The sequence below is a fragment of the Rhinoraja longicauda genome, chromosome 8, assembly GCF_053455715.1.
Source record: "Rhinoraja longicauda isolate Sanriku21f chromosome 8, sRhiLon1.1, whole genome shotgun sequence".
NCBI lineage: Eukaryota > Metazoa > Chordata > Chondrichthyes > Rajiformes > Arhynchobatidae > Rhinoraja > Rhinoraja longicauda.
In genome coordinates, this window is record NC_135960.1 from 52,136,511 (window position 1) to 52,159,632 (window position 23,122).

Consider the following 23,122-nt stretch of genomic DNA (forward strand, 5'->3'; position numbering starts at 1 on the left):
TAACTTCAACCTACACTCCCCTCCCCTCCACCCTTGCTCCCTTCCTCCCCCCTAGTACCTGCCTGAGGTCATTTGTGGCTGGCCTTATTTGGTTCTGATTTTTTGTTGCCTCCAACTCCCCATCACCCCCATCCCCTACTTTCAGTCTGAAGGGTCCCGACCTGAAATGTCACCTATCCTTTTTCTGCAGCATTGCTGATTGACCCACTGAATTAGTCCAGCACTCTGCGTCTATCCTTAAACAATAGTCTCCAACCACTGGCTCTCTATCACCTGTTACTCTATAAGCTTCAGCATCCCAAGCTTAATGTGGTAGCAAGCACACTCACCCAGAGAAGGCAGAACAATTACTCTCCTCTCTCCAGAGATGCTGCCTGTCCCACTGAGTTACGCTAGCAAATGGTGTCCATCTTAACTGAACAGACTGCATTGAAGGCAGTAATTTTCAAATTAAACAGCAGTCACGAAAATAGCAATGTATTAAAGTTATGTCACGAGGTGCTTTTAATTCTTTAAAAAGGCACACCCATTTAGACCACAACTACTCTCTGCTTTCTGTTTATCAGCCAATTTTTCAACCATGGTGCTGGTAACCAGGCTTTTGTATGGGGGGACTTCAGCAAATTCTTTACGAAATTCATTACACAACTTTATTTTCTTCACTCTGAAGGTGAAGAATCTTTCGCATTCTCTACCCTGGAGAACTGTGGAGGATTAGTCAAGGTCGCAGTCATACAGTGGGGAAACAGGCCCTTCAGCCCAACTTGTCCATACTGACCAAGTTGCCTCCATACCAAGATGCCTCATCTCAACTAGTCCACTTTGCCTGCATTTGGCAAATATCCTTCTAAACCTTTTTTATCCATGTAGCAGTCCACTTAACTTTTAAATGTTATATCGTAGCTGCCAGGCTGCGTTTATTCATGGACTTTAAAAGAATCGAGGGATTGTGCTGGAAAATGGGTCTAAGGTACAAGAACAGTCACAATCTAAATGAATGGCAAAGCAAACACAAAGGACTAGATCAGGGGTGTGAAACTACCAGCCTTCAGGTGAGATGATGGATAGACCATCTTTCACCATGCCAGGTAGCGGGATGATTTGGGGAAAAGTCAGCGTTGTTAGATTATACACATAAACTCGCAGGAAATATGAATTTTGCGCAGAAGAAAATTGCAAGTCCGATCTGCAGCCGTCACCTCCCAGCTCCCCAGCTCCCGGGGGTGAGTGGAAGCTACGCCCATATCCAGCCATGCGGTGATACGGGTGGGAAGGGGCCGCGCTGGGGAGGGTGGGGAGTCTCAACGTTGTTGTGGACACCGGGAAGTGTCTGGGCTACCCCCACAGAAACTGCCACCATGTACCTGAGACCCAGGTGAGTGCGTGGATAGAGGCTGGTGGGAAGTCGCCGCACTGTGAATGGGGCCGTAGCCAGCGATCCAAAATCTGGGCTGCTCTCCAGGGTGGGGGCTCTGGGTTTGGGTTAAGGTTAGGTGGGATGTGAAGACGTGCTGGTAGTTATGAGGGAATAGGGAAGAGAAGGGAGAAGGTGGTGGTAAAGGAAGGGGAGGGGGAGCAGATGAGGGAAGGGAGTGTTTTTAGGGATGAGGAAGGGAAGAGAGGGTGTCGAGGGAGGGGAGTGGGGGAGTAGGTGGTAAAGAAAAGAAATAGGGAGGGAGGGGGTGAGGGAGGGAGCAGATGAAAGAAGGAATGGTGTTTAGGGATGAGGGAAGGGAGGGGATTTAGGGACGAGGGAAGGAAAGAGAGAGGATGAGGTAAGGGAGGGGAGTGGGGGAGTAGCTGGAAGGAAGGATGTGGGGATGAGAGGAGGGATAGGCTGAGGAAAGGGAGAGGGCGGGTGAGGGAGAAGGTGGAGAAGGTAGAGAATAAGTAGAGAATAAGTATAACATAGCAAAGAAAAGCAGGAAACCAGAGGATTGGGACTCTTTTAAGGAGCAACAGAAGATAACTAAAAAGGCAATACGGGGAGAAAAGATGAGGTACGAAGGTAAGCTGGCCAATAATATAAAGGAGGATAGTAAAAGCTTCAGTTAAGGCAAATGTTGGTCCCTTGAAGACAGAAGCATGGGAATTTATTACGGGGAACAAGGAAATGGCAGACAAGTTGAACCGGTACTTTGGATCTGTCTTCACTAAGGAAGATACAAACAATCTCCCAGATGTTCTAGTGGCCAGAGATCCTAGGGTGACGGAGGAACTGAAGGAAATTCACATGGCAGGAAATGGTGTTGGGTAGACTGATGGGACTGAAGGTTGATAAATCCCCAAGGCCTGATGGTCTGCATCCCAGGGTACTTAAGGAGGTGGCTCTAGAAATCATGGACGCATTGGTGATCATTTTCCAAAGTTCTATAGATTCAGGATCAGTTCCTGTGGATTGAAAGGTAGCTAATGTTATCCCACTTTTTAAGAAAGGAGGGAGAGAGAAAACAGGAAATTATAGACCAGTTAGTCTGACCAGAGCAACAAAAGTTAACTAAAAAGGCAATACGGGGAGAAAAGATGAGGTACGAGGGTAAACTAGCCAATAATATAAAGGAGGATAGCAAAAGTTTTTTTAAGTACGTGAAGAGGAAAAAAATAGTCAAGGCAAATGTGGGTCCCTTGAAGACAGAAGCAGGGGAATTTATTATGGGGAACAAAGAAATGGCAGACGAGTTAAACCATTACTTTGGATCTGTCTTCATTGAGGAAGATAGACACAATCTCCCAAATGTTCTAGGGGCCGGAGAATCTAGGGTGATGGAGGAACTGAAGGAAATCCACATTAGGCAGGAAATGGTTTTGGGTAGACTGATGGGACTGAAGGCTGATAAATCCCCAGGGCCTGATGGTCTGCATCCCAGGGTACTTAAGGAGGTGGCTCTAGAAATAGTGGAAGCATTGGAGATCATTTTTCAATGTTCTATAGATTCAGGATCAGTTCCTGTGGATTGGAGGATAGCAAATGTTATCCCACTTTTTAAGAAAGGAGGGAGAGAGAAAACGGGTAATTATAGATCAGTTAGTCTGACATCAGTGGTGGGGAAGATGCTGGAGTCAATTATAAAAGACGAAATTGCTGAGCATATGGATAGCAGTAACAGGATCATTCCGAGTCAGCATGGATTTACGAAGGGGAAATCATGCTTGACAAATCTACTGGAATTTTTTGAGGATGTAACTAGGAAAATTGACAGGGGAGAGTCAGTGGATGTGGTGTACCTCGACTTTCAGAAAGCCTTAGACAAGGTCACACATAGGAGATTAGTGGGCAAAATTAGAGCACATGGTATTGGGGGTAGGGTACTGACATGGATAGAAAATTGGTTGACAGACAGAAAGCAAAGAGTGGGGATAAATGGGTCCCTTTCGGAATGGCAGGCAGTGACCAGTGGGGTACCGCAAGGTTCGGTGCTGGGACCCCAGCTATTTACGATATACATTAATGACTTAGATGAAGGGATTAAAAGTACCATTAGCAAATTTGCAGATGATACTAAGCTGGGGGGTAGTGTGAATTGTGAGGAAGATGCGGCTTGCCTGCAGTCCGTCTGTCTTTTGTGTTTTTTGTTGTTTTTGTCTGAATTGTAGTTTAATATGATGTAGTGTTGTATGTTATGTTTTGGGGGGGTGGGAGGGAACGGGAACTGTAACTGTAACATTCTCTCTCCAGAACGGAGACGCGACCTTTGTTCTGTGTCGTGTCTCCGTTCCCGTTGCGGCCTACCACCGGCCATTCACCTGGGAACACCTGGGGCTCTGGTTCGCAGAGCCCGCGGCGCGGACTCACCACCTGCGGCGCTGGCTGCCTGCGGATGCTGCGGGCGCGGCTGCGACTCGTCTCCGGAGGCTCCGGCGCGGGCCGCGTGGACGTCGGAAGCCCGCAGACCCCTGGGTGGGGGCCGACATCGGGAGCTCCGGCAACGGCAGAGGCAGCGTGTTCGCCCGCCCCGAATCGCGGGGCTTGGGTCGGCCCGTCGCGGACCTTTCACCGTCCGGCGCGGCCTGAAATAGGCCGTTGACCTTTCACCGCCCAGCGGGGGCTTCAATATCGGGAGCCCCGACCGCCCCGACGTGGCAACTCCAACAGCCTGACCGCGGGACAAGACGGCAGGGAAGAGAAAAAGACATTTTGGCCTTCCATCACAGTGAGGAGGGACTGGAGGAGACTCACTGTGATGGATGTTTCTTTTTGTTTGGTGTTAGTTGTGATTGTATGTGTTATTGCATTTTTATTGATTAATCTTATTGGTCTTATTGTTCAACTGCGGGTAATGTTTCATTTTACTACACATTTATGTGTATGTAACAAATAAACGACTATTGACTATTGATAAGGCTGCAGGGTGACTTGGACAGGTTGTGTGAGTGGGCGGATACATGGCAGATGCAGTTTAATGTAGATAAGTGTGAGGTTATTCACTTTGGAAGTAAGAATAGAAAGGCAGATTATTATCTGAATGGTGTCAAGTTAGGAAGAGGGGATGTTCAACGAGATCTGGGTGTCCTAGTACATCAGTCACTGAAAGGAAGCATGCAGGTACAGCAGGCAGTGAAGAAAGCCAATGGAATGTTGGCCTTCATAACAAGAGGAGTTGAGTATAGGAGCAAAGAGGTCCTTCTACAGTTGTACCGGGCCCTGGTGAGACCGCACCTGGAGTATTGTGTGCAGTTTTGGTCTCAAAATTTGAGGAAGGATATTCTTGCTATTGAGGGCGTGCAGCGTAGGTTCACTAGGTTAATTCCCGGAATGGCGGGACTGTCGTATGTTGAAAGGCTGGAGCAATTAGGCTTGTATACACTGGAATTTAGAAGGATGAGTGGGGATCTTATTGAAACATATAAGATAATTAGGGGATTGGACACATTAGAGGTAGGAAACATGTTCCCAATGTTGGGGGAGTCCAGAACAAGGGGCCACAGTTTAAGAATAAGGGGTAGGCCATTTAGGACGGAGATGAGGAAGAATTTTTTCAGTCAGAGAGTGGTGAAGGTGTGGAATTCTCTGCCTCAGAAGGCAGTGGAGGCCAGTTCGTTGGATGCTTTCAAGAGAGAGCTGGATAGAGCTCTTAAGGATAGCGGAGTGAGGGGGTATGGGGAGAAGGCAGGAACGGTACTGATTGAGAGTGATCAGCCATGATCGCATTGAATGGCGGTGCTGGCTCGAAGGGCTGAATGGCCTACTCCTGCACCTATTGTCTATTGACATCAGTGGTGGGGGAGGTGCTGGAGTCAATTATAAAAGACAAAATTACAGAGCATTTGGATAGCAGTAACAAGATCGTTCCGATTGGCCTACTCCTGCACCTATTATCTATTGTCTATTGACATGAGAGGCGATGGGAGGGGATGTGAGGGGAAGGAAGAAAGACATAAGGAGAAGGATGGGGAGTGGGGCCTTCAGGTGAGATGATGGACAGACCATCTTTCACCATGCCAGGTAGCTGCTGTTTGGCTGTTCACCACCCATCCAGCCCATTGTGGGCAAAATATAAACACTGTAGGAAGACTATAAGATAGGGGAACAGAATTAGGCCATTTTGCCCATCAAGTCTACTTTGCCATTCACCATGGCTGATCTAGTTTCTCTCTCAACCACATTCTAATGTCTTCTTTCTCCCTGCATCCTAATCAAGACCTATCGATCCCTGCCTCAAAAATAACCAATGTCTTGGCCTCCACAGCTGCCTGTAGCAATGAATTCCACAGATTCACCAACCATTCCTCCTCATCACTTTGAATGTATGACCTTTTATCTGATGCTGTGACCTCTGGTCCTAGACTCTCCTATTACTGGAAACATTATTTCCACATCCACTCTATCTAGGGTCTAGAAACCAATCATAAAAGTAATGCTTGCTAGGCAATCTTCTTCATAAGAAACGAAATTCATAAAGTGATACATTTTGTAGTTATAGCAGAGACTGAGACACACGAGAGCAGGTTGAAAAAACGAAGGCAACGAAAGCTGTGGGAGCAGCGTGCGTGCGTTCACAACTGATCCGGCCCGCATGAAATCGCTTTTTGCCCATTCCAGCCTGTGACCTAAAATGAGTGTGACACTCCTGGGCTAGATGGTCTATTCCTGCTCCCATTTCTTATGTAAATCCACAAAGGTGACATCCACAGCATTCTTTTCATTAAACCTCTCTCTATTACCTCATCAAAATAATCAATTGGTTTAATTAACCTTCTTTCATCTATCTTTTCAAACATTGGAAATGTTACAAGCAACAACACAGACACTGGAAAGCAGCACTGGGTAGTGGTCCAGTGGTGTAAATCTGTGAATTGTCTCCACTTGGCCGAGATGTACTAAAGAGTTATGGTGTTCAGGAATGGGTGATGGGGATTAAAGCACAGATGGATCAGAAGGCTTTGTCCAATAATACGGTACAATCACTGCACTATTTTTCCTCCTTATACCTCCCCTCCTTTTAATGTATTCTGGCGCTTGGCATTATTGCACCTCTTAGTTCCCCACATCTCACATATTTCACTCAACAAAGGCACTCTTCTACCACCAGCATTATTTTTAAACACCTGGGCTAAAAGTAATACCTCCTTTATTTCATGTTCAGGAGAGGATATTTGTTGCTTTTGAATACAGACTACTTTTTTTCTATACATGCTGTTTGCTCACCCTTTTTGATCCAGATTGATGACTTTCAAATTGCTGCCATATCTGTTTTTGATCCACTTAATTCCCTGGAGTTGAGGAATTAATCAGGAGTGGCCATCGTTCACAGTTGGAGACAATGGTGGCATTTCCGTGGACATTTTATCACTTGGTAAAGTCTTCGGTGTTCCACACTGCAATTGTCACATCATCTGTGAGCAAAGCAACGATGTTAAAACCTTCTGTCATTGGAACTGGAACCTGGGACAAGAAGCACATTCATTTAAAATTGATTCTTGTTCAGGATTTTGCAGTAGAAAGCTTACTCTTGAGATCAATTTTGTTTTTAAGTTGTTAATTTTTTTAAACTAGCAACAAAATAAAACAAAACTATTTTTATAAATCTTCATGCATTTTCCAAATTATCTTCACCTGCATAAAAAATATCTGAGGCCTATTTCAAATTAAATAAAACATTTTATTATGCGCCAAAATACATCCAGTTGAACTGTATTTTTCTCTCAACAGCTAATAGGAGTCATTATAATATTTACCAATTTTAACCATCTCTGTACTAGAATAACATGTCTTTTAAATCAAAATTAAAAAGGAAAATACTGGTTACTGCAGTAAACAATGACTAGGATGCAAACTTATTCTTCAATTTGTGGGAATACATACTATTTTTACAATGAAGTTCTTAGTCCTCACAAAGTCACAGTATTAAGGACTCATTCAAACTCCATTCATCCGGTATGCTCTTTATTTAGCAGGTGCTGAACTAACACATTTTTCCAGAATATTTGATGTTTTTTCATTAATATCCCAGCACATTTTTAATTTACTTTTTTAAAATAAAGTGTGCCATTCCAATGTACCTGGTAGGTTTAATTAGAGGCAGAAACCAGGACAGAAACCCAGCAAGAGACGGTGAACTGAGGACCCAGCAGGAGGACGGGGAGATATGGAACTGGGGGCTCAGCGATAGATGGCAAGAGTGGAAAGTGCCCCCCAGCAATAGAGGGGAAGAGCAGGTACTAGGGCCCAAGCAATAGACAGGAAGAGTGGGTGCTGGAGCCCAACCAATATACAGGAAGAGCAGGAACTGCAGCCCAAGCAATGGATGGGATGAGCAGGAACTGGGACTTCAGTAAGTGTTCAGGGAGCAGAGGAAGTGGGGTGCTGGCAAGTGGACAGGTTGCAGCGTGACTGTGGCCCCAGCCAGTCAATAGGGATGGAGCAGAGGCTCTGGTGAGCAGTCGAGTAGTGCTGCAACTGACGTGCCTGCAGGAGGAAGATGAGCACCTCTGATATCCTATGTTGAGATAGATAATGAACCATCAGAATTCCCCAATAATCAGATAGTCCATAATCAGAGCTTTACTGTATTTGTAACCATTTAAAAAATAGAATGCCATGGACATGGAATGAATATAAATTCTGCTTAAGTTAAGATTTTCGACATGATGAAAGAAATTCCCATTCATGTTAACCCAACAGTCAATGTGATACATTGAAAGTCACTACCCACAGTGACCTTGCCCAAGTAATAAATATGAAGAAGTTCAAATAATGAACAACTTCAGGCATAATTTGGAGAAGTGCCAAGTGAAGACAAAGCAGCGATTGAGAGAAAGTAAGTTCTGAGATGCAAATTTCTGTCTTCATGTACACAGTTCTCATTGGCTCACACAGTGAAATTAGTGTTAGCAGCCAACCTAACTGGATAACTAAAGAAATGAAAAATATTAACCGCCACATTCAGGTAGAGTTTAAAGTGCCATGCAAAGGCTTGCATCTTCTCTACAGAGAAAGGGAGACAGTTAGAAAGACATCCTAATTACTGTCAACTCAAGAGTACAAAATTGTTTGGTCAGGGGCTTATTTCACTTCACCATCCTGAGCTGCCGCAACAAGACCACGACAGGCAAACACCAAATTTCCCTCCATTGGCTACTCTGCCTTCCGTTCTCTAGTCTCTAGGGACAATTTACACTTATACCAAGCCAATTGACCAGCGATCCTCGCACATTAACATGATCCTATATTGGAATGTGGGAAAAAAACGAAGATCTCTGAGAAAACACATGCGGACACGGGGAAAACGTACGAACTCTGTACAGACGGACAACACCCGTAGTCAGGATTGAGCCTGGGTCTCTAGTGCTGTAAGTCAGTCGCTCTACCGCTACTCCACTGTGCCGCCCTTGTGAGTTAACAGCTCTCAATTGGAGCACCTGAAGATGCATTAAGCTAATTTCATTATCCTTTGACCTTCAGCAAGGAACTTAAGGTGACCCATTGTTTATAGATTCAGAGCCGGCCAAAGGAGAAGAGGAAAGAAACGAGAGAGGAAAACAAGTAACCTGAATATTTGGGCAGTTGGGATTTAGTGATGGGACACATTTTTGCCACTAAGAGATGAAACAACTCAAGCATGGCAGCTAGATATAGAACACAGAACAGCAAAGGAACTGTGACAAATATGATGCCAAGATAAACCAATCTGATCTACCTGCTCATGATCCATATCCTTCCATTCTCTCCATATCCACATGCCTATCTAAAAACTTCTTGTTTGCCACTATCATATATGCCTCTACTACCCCCCCCCCCCAGCTGCGCATTCCAGGCACCCACCACCCTCTGTGTAAAAAGCTGGTGGACATTACCTGCACATCTCCTTTAAACTTTACCCCACTCTTCTTAAAACTATGCCCATTAGACTGACATTTCTTTTGTCCTTAAGGATTCATCTTTATTATCCACCTATGTCAATAGGCTGTAATTACGTAGGGAATGACTAGACGTGTCATTACGAGTGTCAAGGCTATTGTGTACCACAGTGTATCACAGAAATAGCCCTTCCACATCACTTAATAAGGAAGATGAAAGAATCAAAATTTTCTGATCTTTAGAGATTAATGCAACAGTTTAGAATTAGATCTTCAATAAAGGACCATTTAAATAAGGGAGCAACGCCCCCAATAGAATGGTAAGTTTCTTTTTATTTAATTTAAATTCATGTGGATGGGGTTTTAGTTTGCACAGTCTGTTCCTTGGAAGACTGCGAAGATTCACTATGTCAAAGAATACTCTTGAACTTCTACCGGTTTCAGAGAGAGAGCATATTGACTGGTTGCATTACAGCCTGGTTCGGCAACTTGAATGCACAAGAACAAAGGATATTACAAAAAGTGATAAACATTGCCGGTCCATCACAGGTACTGACTTTCCTACCATGGGAGAGATCAATAGGAAGCAATGCCTTAAAAAGGCAGCCAGTATCATCAAAGACGCATACCATCCTGGCCATGCTCTCATTTCACTTCTGCCCTCAGGAAGAGGGTATCGGATGCTGAAATCTGTAACCTCCAGGTTTAGGAATAGCTTCTTCCCACCAGCCACGGTGACACAGCAGTAGAATTGCTGCCTTACAACGCTTGCAGCGCCGGAGACCCGGGTTCGATCCTGACTACGGGTGCTGTCTGTACGGAATTTGTACGTTCTCCCCGTGGCCGCGTGAGTTTTCTCCGAAATCTTCAGTTTCCTCCCACACACCAAAGATGTACAGGTATGCTGGTTAATTGGCTTGGTGTACGTGTAAATTGTCCCTAGTGTGTGTAGGATAGTGTTAATGTGCGGGGATCGCTGGTCGGTGCGGACTCGGTGGGCCGAATGGCCTGTTTCTGCACCGTATCTAATAAACTAAAGATAAATCAGGCTCTTGAGCACGACAAACATCAACTAAACTGAATTTAAAACATTCTTGGTTGCAGTAGGGACTTCAGGGTTTTTGGCACTAATATTGTTTATTTTAAGTTTATTGAACTTTTTAATGTTTATTATGTTATCTATGTGTACTGAGTTTACAGACCTGTTATGCTACTGCAAGTAAGAATTTCATTGCTCCATTTTCAGTACATTAAACACTCTTGAGTGTTGTCTACTTACAGCTCATTGCCTGCACTACTCTGCAGAATCACCAGTTAGTGGCCCTGCCTGTGCATGGGAATTATGTGGCAGTCGAACCTGGAGGGAGCTGATGGGAATGTGCAAAGAATAGAAAAAGATATGGTTGATAGTAGAAAACCTTTCCCCATAGTAGAAGTGCCTATAGCTTGTAGATGTAGATTTAAGAGCCAAGAGTCAATAGTGTTGTATTGTCATATGTCCTGAAATGGAACAATGAAATTCCAGCTTGCAGCAGGATAACAGATAACAGATATGTAAACATCGTTCTCTGCAAAACCCATAATAAACAACAAAAAAGTTAGTTAGTTATTTTATATATATAAATCCGACATACAACAGATTTGGAAATATTTTGGGCAAGGCCTAGCCCAATTGCAGTGTCAATGCAGGAGTGCTGAGACTAAATGATGTAAAGCAAAAGGATATCTATCTTGGTTAAACAAAATTAACACCACTATCCTCTGAAGGTGCTGACTTTTAACACAGCACCAAGAAAAATGAAGGTAGCTAAATCTGAGAAGCAAAGAGCTGGGCACTAATCTGCAAAGGAAATAGCAGGCAAACTGTGATTCTTTAAGGAGCCAACATTCTGCCAGACTCCTCATCTGGACTAAAGACAAAAGTGGGTAAATGTTCCATCTAATTATAGTTATAGCAACAAATCTTTGCGTTTCGGTCTGATATGCCGCTAGTCTATTAAATACACTGTACTTATAATACATCTGCTTATCTATAAGAAGGCTGAAATGGAGTCTATGGTAAACATATCTTTGTGCTATGTAGGCGGTTAGTTTTGCCTTTTCCTTTTAGTATTCCAACCAAGTCCTGAGGAAAACAGGAATTGTTACTAGTCCATTTTGTCTGTGAAAAAAAGGAAACTATCACAAATTGCAAGTTGAAGACATTTTCCAAGTTGATTTTTTTCGTTTGGATGCATCTTGAGAAGTACATCCATATTCTACACCCAAAAAACATAGACTACTTGAGGCAAAAGATTATAAATTAAAAATACTCATTAAAAGATTGATTATTTTTCCTGACAGATCACATGAAATATAATTGCATTATAATGCATGATTTCAAACATTTGCTTGGTATTTCACAACTATTCAAAAGGAATATGGTTATTTTTATTCAGGCGTAAAAATAATTTGCCATCAATAAATTATGTTTTGACTTCCGTGGGAAAGGTTTAAGTCAACCTGACCAAAAGTGTTTTTCTTTAATTAAATTGCACTTATAAAACTTTATACTTATAGTGCAAGAACATAATAAATATTAGTTCCAGGTACAATTATTTTATTCAAATTTTTCATAAATATTGCTACAAGAAATGTTATAGTAAAATATATTATATCACTGGTTAAATTGTTAACATTTTGGTTTCTCAGGTAAGGCATCCACAAGTTTTGAACAAGTTCACAGCGATATCTTTTTGAGAAAGAGCCAGCATCTATTCTATAGACTAAAACTCTTGTTTGTTTGTTCTTTTGATCCTGAACTACAGCCCAAATGGAATACGATAACGCGACAATTTTAGGCCCACCTTACTCACCGTCGTCCCTTTGGTGCTAATGGAAGATGTTTCATTGAAATCGGTGTTATATTTTTTAAGTTATTCACATTTTAAAGTTTAAAATTTATCTCCTAGGGAGGGAGGAGGGTGGGAAGGAGGGGGTGGAGGGAGGGTGGGGGAGGAGGGAGGATAAGGGGGGGTTGAGGGGGATGGAGTGGGGAAAGGGGAAGGGGGAGGGAAGTGGGAGGGAGGGGAGTGGGAGGGGAAGGGGGGAGGGAGGGGAGGTAGGGGAGAGAGGGAGGGGGAGAGAGGGAGGGGGAGAGTGGGGGGAGAGGGAGAGGGGGAGGGGGGGAGGGAGAGGGGGAGGGAGGGAGGGAGGGGGAGAGGGGGAGGGAGGGGGAGAGGGGAGAGGGGAGAGGGGAGAGGTGAGAGGGGAGAGGGGGGAGAGGGGGAGAGGGGAGAGGGGAGGAGGAGATGGTGCTGCACCAATGCAGGAGAGGTTTGTGCCCAATGGGTCCATTTGGTCTTTAAGAAATAAAAGCTGCTATTAAAAGAACATCTCTACGGAGGGTTTCCTCTTGTTAACAATACTGTGTAATAGACCGAGCCCAATGCACATTCTCTGAGTTCCACATGGAATGAAAACAAAATAACAGTAATAAATGCCCATTTAGCAGACTGGTACAGCTAGTGAATTATACTCCATCAAATAAAGCCTATGTGGAAACAACATAAACAAATACATCATGATATTTAAATTTTAAAAGCTGTAGCCCTGGTAATTAATAAGCTAGCAAATGTGTTTATTTTATTTAATGCAGTTTTGTCATTTAACATTTTTGTAAACATTTGGGAAAAAGACAAAACACTGGAAAAGCAAAAGCAAAGTAAAAATATTAGTGCATTACACCAAGCGGTTTTATATGGCCTCACCTCCAGACCTCTCACTAATCTGTTAGCCAATGCAATCGACTTATTGGTTCTATTCACTTCATCCTGACAACCAATTTTTTCAAATGTGGCTCTTTCAAAGGCTGCTGTTAACTCAGCCAAGCTTGCATCCAAATCCTTTCAAAAATATGAAATAGCTGGAATTTAAAAAAATATCTAGCAGATGCTCTATTTTAGTAAGTCTGCATTGCCAGCCACAAAAGCTTTAAAAAAAGTCCTTGAGTTTCTTTCAGACATCACCCACCACCATTTTCTTCACTTTGGTCAGAAAGCCACAGCATTGTTGTTAGGCACAATGCAATGGTTACACATTGCCAATGCCAAGGACATATTCAGTTTTGGGTTGTGCCCTTGCCATGATCAAAGAACAGGGCTAATTCAATGTACAGAATCGAGTGGCTTTTCTATGCGTTAATCTATGGATCCATCAAATTTCATGTATTAAGCAGTCAGACAAGTCAAATTCATTCAGAAAGCCTGCTACAATTTTCAGTGGATACTGCATGATTTGGGTTAATAAAAAAACACATGATTCTTGTGGATAATTAATTGCCTTATAGTTATTAGTGACAATATATGACACATTATAGAACTATGGTTATGAAGGCCTGGTAACTCACTCTGGCAGCCATTATGTCTTAAAATGAGCAGTTGTCCAATAAGTGAAGCAGGTCATTGAGGGAAAAAGTATTAATTTTATTTGCGGGGCAGCATAGTGTTGCAGCAGTAGATTGGCTGCCCTACAGCGCCAGATACCCAGGATCCATCCGGACAATGAGTGCTGTCTGTACAGAGTTTGGCCATTCTCCCTGTGAATGCTTAAGTTTGCTCTGAGTGATCCAGTTTCATCCCACACTCCAAAGAGGTACAGGTTTGTAGGTCTTCTGCAAATAGTAAACTCTCCCTAATGTATAGGATAGTGTTTACGTATGTGGTGATCGTTGGTCGGCATGGATACAGTGCGCCAAAGGGCCTGTTTCCACACTCTATCTCTAAAGTCGAAAGTCTAACCTCTTTGCTAGCAGGATTCCAAAGAAAAAATTGTAGTGAAAAATTATGCATCGGAAAAAAAAGATTGCATTGTAAAGATCCACACGTTGTGTATCTTTATTTCATTCAAGAGCAAAACAGTTAAACTCATAATAATTCATAATAATTTTCTGAAAAAGTTTAGAATTAAAATTTGTCAACAAAATCAATGGTATGAGCGACAAAAAGGTCTTCTGATTAACATTTGGTTGTCATAACCTTGGTCTGCCAATTCAATTTCCAATCCTCCATATCTTAAATTTAACAACTATTACCACACATGCTTAGAAATATCTTACAGATTTAGCACATAACTCACTTATGGGATAAATTTAAATTATACAGAACATAAATATTTTTCATGTTTTAAAATGTTCAAACAATTTTCATGGTTTAAAATGTATATTTTATAAAGAAAAAATAAGATTAAATTAAATTATTAATGCATTTTACTATTTCAAATGTTTAATATAAAATAGGCATCTGTCATATCTATACTCAGTATTAAAATTATTTTACATATGAAGCATACAGATTTTATAATGCATTTACAGGCAGACAGTAAGAACAAATGATGCATATTGCGATGTTTGCAGATAATTTCAAAGTAGCTACGTTTTCTCTCTGAATCTCTTTGTATTTCAAGTGCTGCCCTTTTCAAAACAAGTGAAAGTTCAATCAAGTTTTGGTGCCATGATGATCAAACAGTGTCACATCACTATGGCAATGTCTGCCAGGACCACAAATGCAGATCAGCTTTAATTGTACTAGGCCTTATTGCTGGTGCATGTCAATCAGAACCTATGAATTGAAGAAAATTTGCTCTGTTCATTCTGTTAAATGATGTATCCAATTAAACCTGTTAGAATTCATGATCTTCAGTCAAGGTTAAATGAAAGTAGTTACTCCTGTCAGCTATGTGATTAAATGCTGCCTACATCAGGCACATTTATGTGCGAAATTAAAATTTTGTCTAAAGCATGAATCTTTATGCATGCCAGTTAATTATCTTGCAGTCCTTCTACACATTAAATGCCCAGTACATTTGTTCTTGATCATCAGGTGCAATTTAAAACACACTTCATTTTCAGCATTTAACTAGATACCTCCATTTTAATGTGTTCGGTTAGTGGAAAATGCTACACTTTTCAAAGATTTTGCAACATTACTACAGATTATCAACATTCAAAAGGTATGGTAACTAAAATGTTTGATTGTAGTGATATTTAAAAGGAGCATTGTTTTATACAACTTAAATAACGATCCATTATCCATTATTCAATGGCATGACATTTTGCATTTTTGGTGTTCACTTTACGATATTCAAGATTCTATGAATACATACAAAATAAAACATACTATGGAAATATTTCCAGCCTAAAACTCTCCAGTTCATGACTTTTGTGAAATGAAAGATTTTTTAAAAGTCTCAAGCTAAATAATCATTAAATTGTGACTGGGTTATGAAAATTGGAAGTGTCACAATTAAATATCTGGTTAGATATCCCTCAGCCTATCTGTATTTAATGGAAATAATAAATATTTGTTTTTCTTTCTGTGATTCACATCAGACTGGGATGATGGATAATTCCCCCAGTAGTTCTTCAGTGCACATTTATTTATCAATTTTTTAAGCTACTTTCCAGAGCTACCTTTAAGCTACAAATCAGAGTGACTTCCCAGAAATCAAATGAGACCATTTTGTTTTCTCCTTCTTTTTCATCGTGATGGAGTCTCCAACAGAAACAAGATCTCAGCCAGAAAGCAGATTCAAATATGTAAACTAACCTCACATTGGAAGTTGGGCTTGGGTTATTGGAATGCTGCTGGATGAGATGGAACAGCTATCCTCACAAACCTGCCATGAGATTCCATTAACTTTACACAAGATTTACACAATATTACAGCATCTGCAGTTCCTTGCGTCTATTCTCTGTGAGATTCCATTGTGAATTAATCTGACATCATTTTATTCTGTCTTGGTAAATTCCAGAAATTTCAATTCATTTTCTTTTCATCTTCACGGTCAAGTTGAAAGATGTAGTAAAGATGTATGCAAGTTCAGGAGTTTTCTTGTTATGTTATTACATTTACACAAAATTTAAAAACTAAAATGACTCCATTTTCAATTGAAGTATTCACTTATCTTTTTTCCATTCCCAATGTCCTGTGACCTTTTATTTATCATTCGTTCATGCCATTGCTAAATTGCAACACTTTTTCTAATTTATCTTAAACTTTTATTTGCCACCTCAGTACATTTTGGAAATAGGAAGCTCCACAGAATTTGGTGCCAAGATAGATTAGGGTATTCTGTGAAATTAATATTTTCTGCTGCACCAGGAACAGACCAAATCCCAAATGAAATTGTACATGGTGCTGAAAACATATTAAATTTAACAGACTTGAATGAATATTAAGAAAAAGCATGGTCATATTATTATCTTGTTAAAGGGCCAGGACAATTTTTACTATGTGTAGTTGGCAAAAACTTATTTCTTAGTTCAAGGGTCTTGCAATAGCATATTTAAATGGTCAATCAGCCAATGCTCACATGATGGTGAGGGCAATCATAGAGTCACAACACAGAGTGATTCCCATATTTCCATATCCAGAGGGTTGTGCATTCAATTCTCCATTCAATTCTCCATGTGCCAACCTATCCACAATTGAAAAGTTGTAAGGCTATCCTTACCAGCTTTCAGGTTCCTGGGTACGCACATCGCAGAGGATCTTACCTGGTCTACCAACACCATCACCACAGTAAAGAAGGCACAGCAGAGACTCCACTTCCTGAGGATCCTCAGGAAAACCAACCTGCAGGAGAAGCTCATGTTGTCCTTCTATCGCTGCTCCATCGAGAGTGTGCTGGCATACTGTATAACCACATGGTATGCCAGCTGCTCAGAAAAGGACAGGAAGGCCCTTCAGAGGGTCATCACGACGGCCCAGAAGATCATCGGCTGCTCACTGCCCTCCCTGGAGCACCTGTTCAGCCTACGCTGCCTCAGTAGAGCAGGCAAAATAATAAAAGATCCATCCCACCCCGGCCACCGTCTGTTTGTTCATCTGCCCTCTGGTCGACGTTTCAGGTCGATCAAATCCCGAACAAACAGACTTAAGAACAGTTTTTACCCCAGGGCCATACGAGAACTGAACACTACCTTTGCACTAGGCAACACCGTTAAAAAATCTTGTACTTAATATAATTGTATTTAATTGTATTTATGTATTTATTTGTTTTTGCATTTATTGCATATATGTTTGTACGCACCGTCAGGATTGGCTATTTTTTTAATTTCGTTGTACTCGTTGCAATGACAATAAATGAATATTATTATTATTATTATTATTATTATTGACCAAGAAAAATTAAATAAAATCAGCACCAAATCATTTTGTGCGCGTGTACATGGATTTATAAAATATCTTTAAAGACCAAGTTGAGCATTATTGTTTTAAAAGGGAAAAGGAAAGAGAAAAGAAAAAAAACAGTTTTAAGAAGGGACTGTTGTATAAAGTTTTGAATGATAATACTCTATTACTAGTTCAGATTTTAGTTTAGCATCCTTATGCACCAAACTCTATTTATCATTTCAACCTACAAAACTCTGTTGTTCTAACATAGAAGGGTTTACAGTGAATGGATAATGAAAGGTGCCATCATGCCACTCCATAATTATAGCACGATTTATTCTGCTTTAAATAAATTTTAAATTAATGAGAAAATGAAACATGCCGGATTCACTTCAGAAACATGTCATTTCATTCATTACATATAGTGATATTGAATATTGTAGATCTAAGTTATGGTATTACTAACACACTTTGCCTTTTTATTTTCTTGAAATATTTGATCATGGATTCAAGGTCCAGCTATGTGAAGCATCCGCTATACAAAATTTTAAATCAAACAGCCAAATCAAATGCTTTTGCAAACAGACAATGTGTTCTAATTGCATTCAGTGTGCACTATAGAATAAATGGTAACAAAGAAGGCTATATAAAAATTGAATATGCTACAAACAAATATATATTTAATATTTATATTACATTCAGAAACAATTGAACTCAAACCATTTGATCTTGTTTTATGAATTTCAGGATTCATACCAATCCACAAAACTGCACTTAAGTGCAAGCAAAGATGTAATTACTATTAGTAATCTTTAATTATATATAAAACACGGACTGACTACGCTCACATTTTGGGGAATTATCAAGGACCAATTCATTAGATTTTGTAGTCGCGTAATTGGTTTATGGTTCAGCTACAGCAATATCAGAGTCGCTACTTCAGAAGGGCTTGGTAATTAACGTAACTCCTGGCTTTGTATCACAGATTTCATATTATCTGCATCTAAGGAATATGAGAATTAAGGAACAAACATTATCAGAATTATTTAACGTTTGATATTTTGATGAATTTGTCTCATTATAGCAATTGTTCTAACAAATTGACACTGGAATTAACAATCAATCGCATCATGTACATTAATGCAAGAAGTTAGTTGTTAATGAATAGTCAAAATTGTAATTAAGAGTTTTATTTTATAGAAGCAAAATATTTTGCATGTGAAGGACAATGTTAGTACTTACGGCAAGCTTTTTTCTAATGATCTGAAGTTTCTCGGCTGCAGCAGCTAAATCAGAATTGACTTGCAAAAGTGCTTTACGTTTGCATTCGACTTCACAATGAACCTATTAATGTACAAACATGACTAACATTGAAGTTATCCAATATATTGATAATAAGAGGTATGCTCAGCATATCAGAAAATTGAAGTATGTTTACTTGATATTTATTTGCAATCTTAAAACTCACAAGTGCCAACGATTCTATCTACGGTAGGTATATACTATTTTCTCTGGTTTCCTAATCTCTCTCATCTCTCCATTTGCACATGTGCTGCCCTGCTCTTTTTCAAGCATGAAATATTCTAGTGTATGGATACAGCATGCCGAAGACTGCCGATATTGCTGCTTTATTATGCTTGCCAATTAACCATTTCCCCTCCCATCCCCAGTTGTTCTTCCCCTATGCTCTATCTGAAATAATTCACCTTCACTTAGGTACAGATGCTGTACTCCCATTTGGCAAATGTGGTTCCCCCATTTTGTAATCTATATTCATACTTTATTGTCACTTGGATTCCATACAATATATCTGCAACCTTTTACGAACATGTTAATAGATTCACGCTCATATTTTAGTTAGTGTCCATCAAGTTTCAAATAAAATTAGTAACCTAATTCAAGGTGTTGCCAACATAGACATCATTCTTAAATATTGCATACATTATTTCATTAGAAAGGGTGAGAACACTGCAAGCTCTATGGGAATTGGATGTTAATAAAGTATTTTTTCTCCCCTAGCTGTGTTTTATTAGAAAAGACACAAAAGAAATGACATGCTGAGTTCCTCCAGCAGTTTGTGTTTTGATGCATTTTTAAAACATGCAAAAAATAGTTAGGGTACATGTTTAATCACAAATGTTGAATTGCTGTTATAATCAAGGAACACACTAGCTGCAAGCAAATATTAAACTAGTTTAGTACTAACATATATCTTTTGAAAATTACATCGTGACAAGCATGCAAAAGGAGGAAAGGTAACAGAAAATGTTGAAAATGCATCACAACAAACAATGAAAAATTATTCTGTGAAAAAACATTAATTACACTGAAGAAAGATGAATTAGCCACTCATCATTAATGAGAACATACATTTTGTGTAGGTTTAGAGTCCATGCATGATAGATGTGCTATTACTGGTAAAATACATCATGATAACACTCAAGCCAGCAGTGAAAATGTTCAGTTGACATATGTTCCCTTGCAGAGCATTCAATCATGCTAAAACAAGTGCTTTTGATGGTTAAAAAATATTACTGCATTACACATGTGGTCTTTAAGTGAAAATGTTTACAACTCATTCCAATTAATTGTTTTATTTCTTCATCGACAACTACTTTAATTAAGGCTGTCAAATGAGCAAAGTGATAAAATAGTCCTGTTAACAGGATTATAAAATTATTTGTAAACACTTAGAAGTAAGTTTTGATGACTTGCGTTCTGTATAATTTGATGTGTGCATTGATTCCTAATTTCCATAACTTTGTGCTCGATCAGATAAGAAGTGATACCTTGCACATGTTTGTCGGAGGAAATGGACTATTTAAGGTGAAAGATACTACATATTGGGATTTTTTTTTGTCGTCCTACTTCTGTATCAAGTATTTGCATGTCACATGTATTATTTGTATAAATTTTCCTTTAACTATAACTACCAAAAGCACTACAAGCATCCTCACAGATACAGTATGTTGTTCATTTCTTTTCCACCAATATTTACTTGAATCAATTCTATCTCAATTTCATTTAACTACCTTTGAGTTATTCAAGCGACCCCCATATTACAGATGTCTCAATTCTTATGGAATTTGTCGGGGAAAATAAATAAATTTTATTTGCAACTTTCATTGACAACCAGACTTCATGTTGTGGAAAACCAGGATACGGTTCGTTTTCTGGGAATAACACCATGCTCTCCCATTCCCATATAGAAACATAGAAACATAGAAAATAGGTGCAGGAGTAGGCCATTCGGCCCTTCGAGCCTGCACCGCCATTCAATATGATCATGGCTGATCATCCAACTCAGTATCCCGTACCTGCCTTCTCTCCATACCCCCTGATCCCTTTAGCCACAAGGGCCACATCTAACTCCCTCTTAAATATAGCCAATGAACTGGCCTCAATGTGAGGGTCACCTGTAACCTTACTGTTACCGAAAAAAATGATCTATCAAGCTTATCCAAAATTATCCATTGACACACCATCCATTAGATATTAGGGAAATAGTCAAGACTTCCAATCTATGCAAAAAGGGCTCTGATTTCATTTCTATGGATTTTCCTAATAAGGAAGTGGATTCTGACCAAATCCTTCAATCACTTTTCTCATATTTCCGTCTGGCTTCCATAAATCTTGGGGAATACAATACTAGTTTACCAATTTGTTCTCAATTTAATTATTAAAACCTAAGAATAACTTCTGGTTTGTCTTCATTGAACATGCTCAAAGATAGCATCCTCTCTCTGCGAGAGTACCCAAAACTGAAGGTGATAAACATGAGTAGATGCACACTGCAGTTCCTTCCTAGAAATCAAAGTTACATTCAAATTACAAAATAACATTCCTCCATTTGTATTTTGGATCCTGAAATAAATTTATTGATCCTGATAAATGTTAAATAATTTGCATTGCTGCCTTTGAGTGATGTGTAAACCAGACTAAGTACCCAAGCCATGATTATAAGCAAGGAGAATCATTTGGAAGCATTGTTTTTAGATGTTGTGAACTGTTTGAGCCCCAAAATGACTCAGCATACGCACCTGGAGGTGAACTGTGCCTGGTGCCATACTAATGAGGCAGGTGGTATCGTGGAGTGAGTAGCTACCAGAAATATCAGGATCATGACTTTAAACGGAGTGTAATTATGATCCAACATCCATTGTGATGTTCAACCCCCTAACACCTCCGGCTAATCCTTCACACTAAACATGGAGCGGGTGCAGAAGAGATCCTACCAACACTAATGGCAGTAAGCTAATTTTTTTAAGTAATGCTAGTATTGCTAGCATTACTTAAAGAAATAACCTTACTGGCATTAGCTGTTGGTTGATACCTTTGGATGTTATTATAGATTTACAAGTACATATTTCCTATTGCTGTCTCAAATTATGAAATTAGTAGTGCGACAGTTGCTAATTTTTCTGCTGACTTTATCGCTCATGTGTAAACCTATATATTAATGGGCATACATCTTGGGAGAATGAGCGGAGATGTAAAGCAAGACAAACCTGAAAGATGGAGGGGAAACAACTCAGAGGAGATGGAGATAAATATTACCCCAGAGTGCATAGGGAACAATTGTGCAACTAAAAATAAAAAAACTGTAGATGCCTGAAATTGTCCTTTCTGTTCAAAACATATAACCGTTTGATGTTTTCCTTGATGTATTATCCTTCACCACAACTACGATCGTTTCTTTCATTAATATTACCATTCTCTGCTCCTTTCTTTGCTCTGTTTTTTGGGGAAAAAAAACTGCAACCATGAATATTAAGCTGCCAGTCTTGCTCCTCTTTAAGGCATATTTCAATAATAGCCAAATATGTTTCCTCATATTCACGAAGACCTTCAATTTACCCGTCCTGTTCATTAAGCCCTTGTAAACTGATATATACCATTCAACACAGCCAGACTCCTTTTTGTCTATTTCCCAACCTGTCTTCCAAACTCAGACATTTTCTACCTTTTAAATCTATGTTTACTCCTCTGACAAGCTTGTTTAAATTCTTCCCAGCAGCATTAACAAAGCTGCCCATAAACATATTGCATCTATACAAACAAGAGTACCGTGGCATCTCAGCAAGGATTGTCATTGCTATGGCATAGCACACCTAACCTGCTCAATCCCACCTTCACAAGATCCAGTGCCTTCCACCAGAAATCTATTAATGACAATACTCTCCTATTTATACGCTCACCAGCATACAGCACTAGGAGCTAACTATATCTCATTCTCTCTTGCTAGAGACTTGTAGGCAGAGAGCACACGGGTTTTCAAGTTAAGCAGAGTTCCGGATGTGGGTTACTATTGCCTGCAAGTATATGTGCCAGAATTATTACTCCCTCAGTACCCATCCACTGTGCAAAGTGTAATCAGTGAATCATACAAGCCAACGCACACTACGCTGGTGGTTATGATGTCTTTATTCTATATAGACAGTATACAATTCATCGCACATTTATGCTACTAGTTTGGGTATTGAACAATAAGGCTCTTCAGTTGCTACCTGGCTGATCTTTAATGCATTACCAGCTCATAAATGCAGTATATACGCATAAATTAGCTTATGGCAGCATGTTAAATGCCTGTTACTGAAATGTGGAGAGCTGCCGTAGAGGTGACAACAGGATATAAAGATATATGGTTTAGTTTAGAGATGCAGGATAGAAAC

The 23,122-nt window shown here is 40.0% G+C and overlaps 1 pseudogene; it reads right to left on the reverse strand.

Moving 5' to 3' along the window:
- The window catches only part of LOC144596366 (dynein axonemal heavy chain 11-like), a 168,648-nt pseudogene that overhangs the window by 44,612 nt on the left and 100,914 nt on the right, over positions 1-23,122 (reverse strand).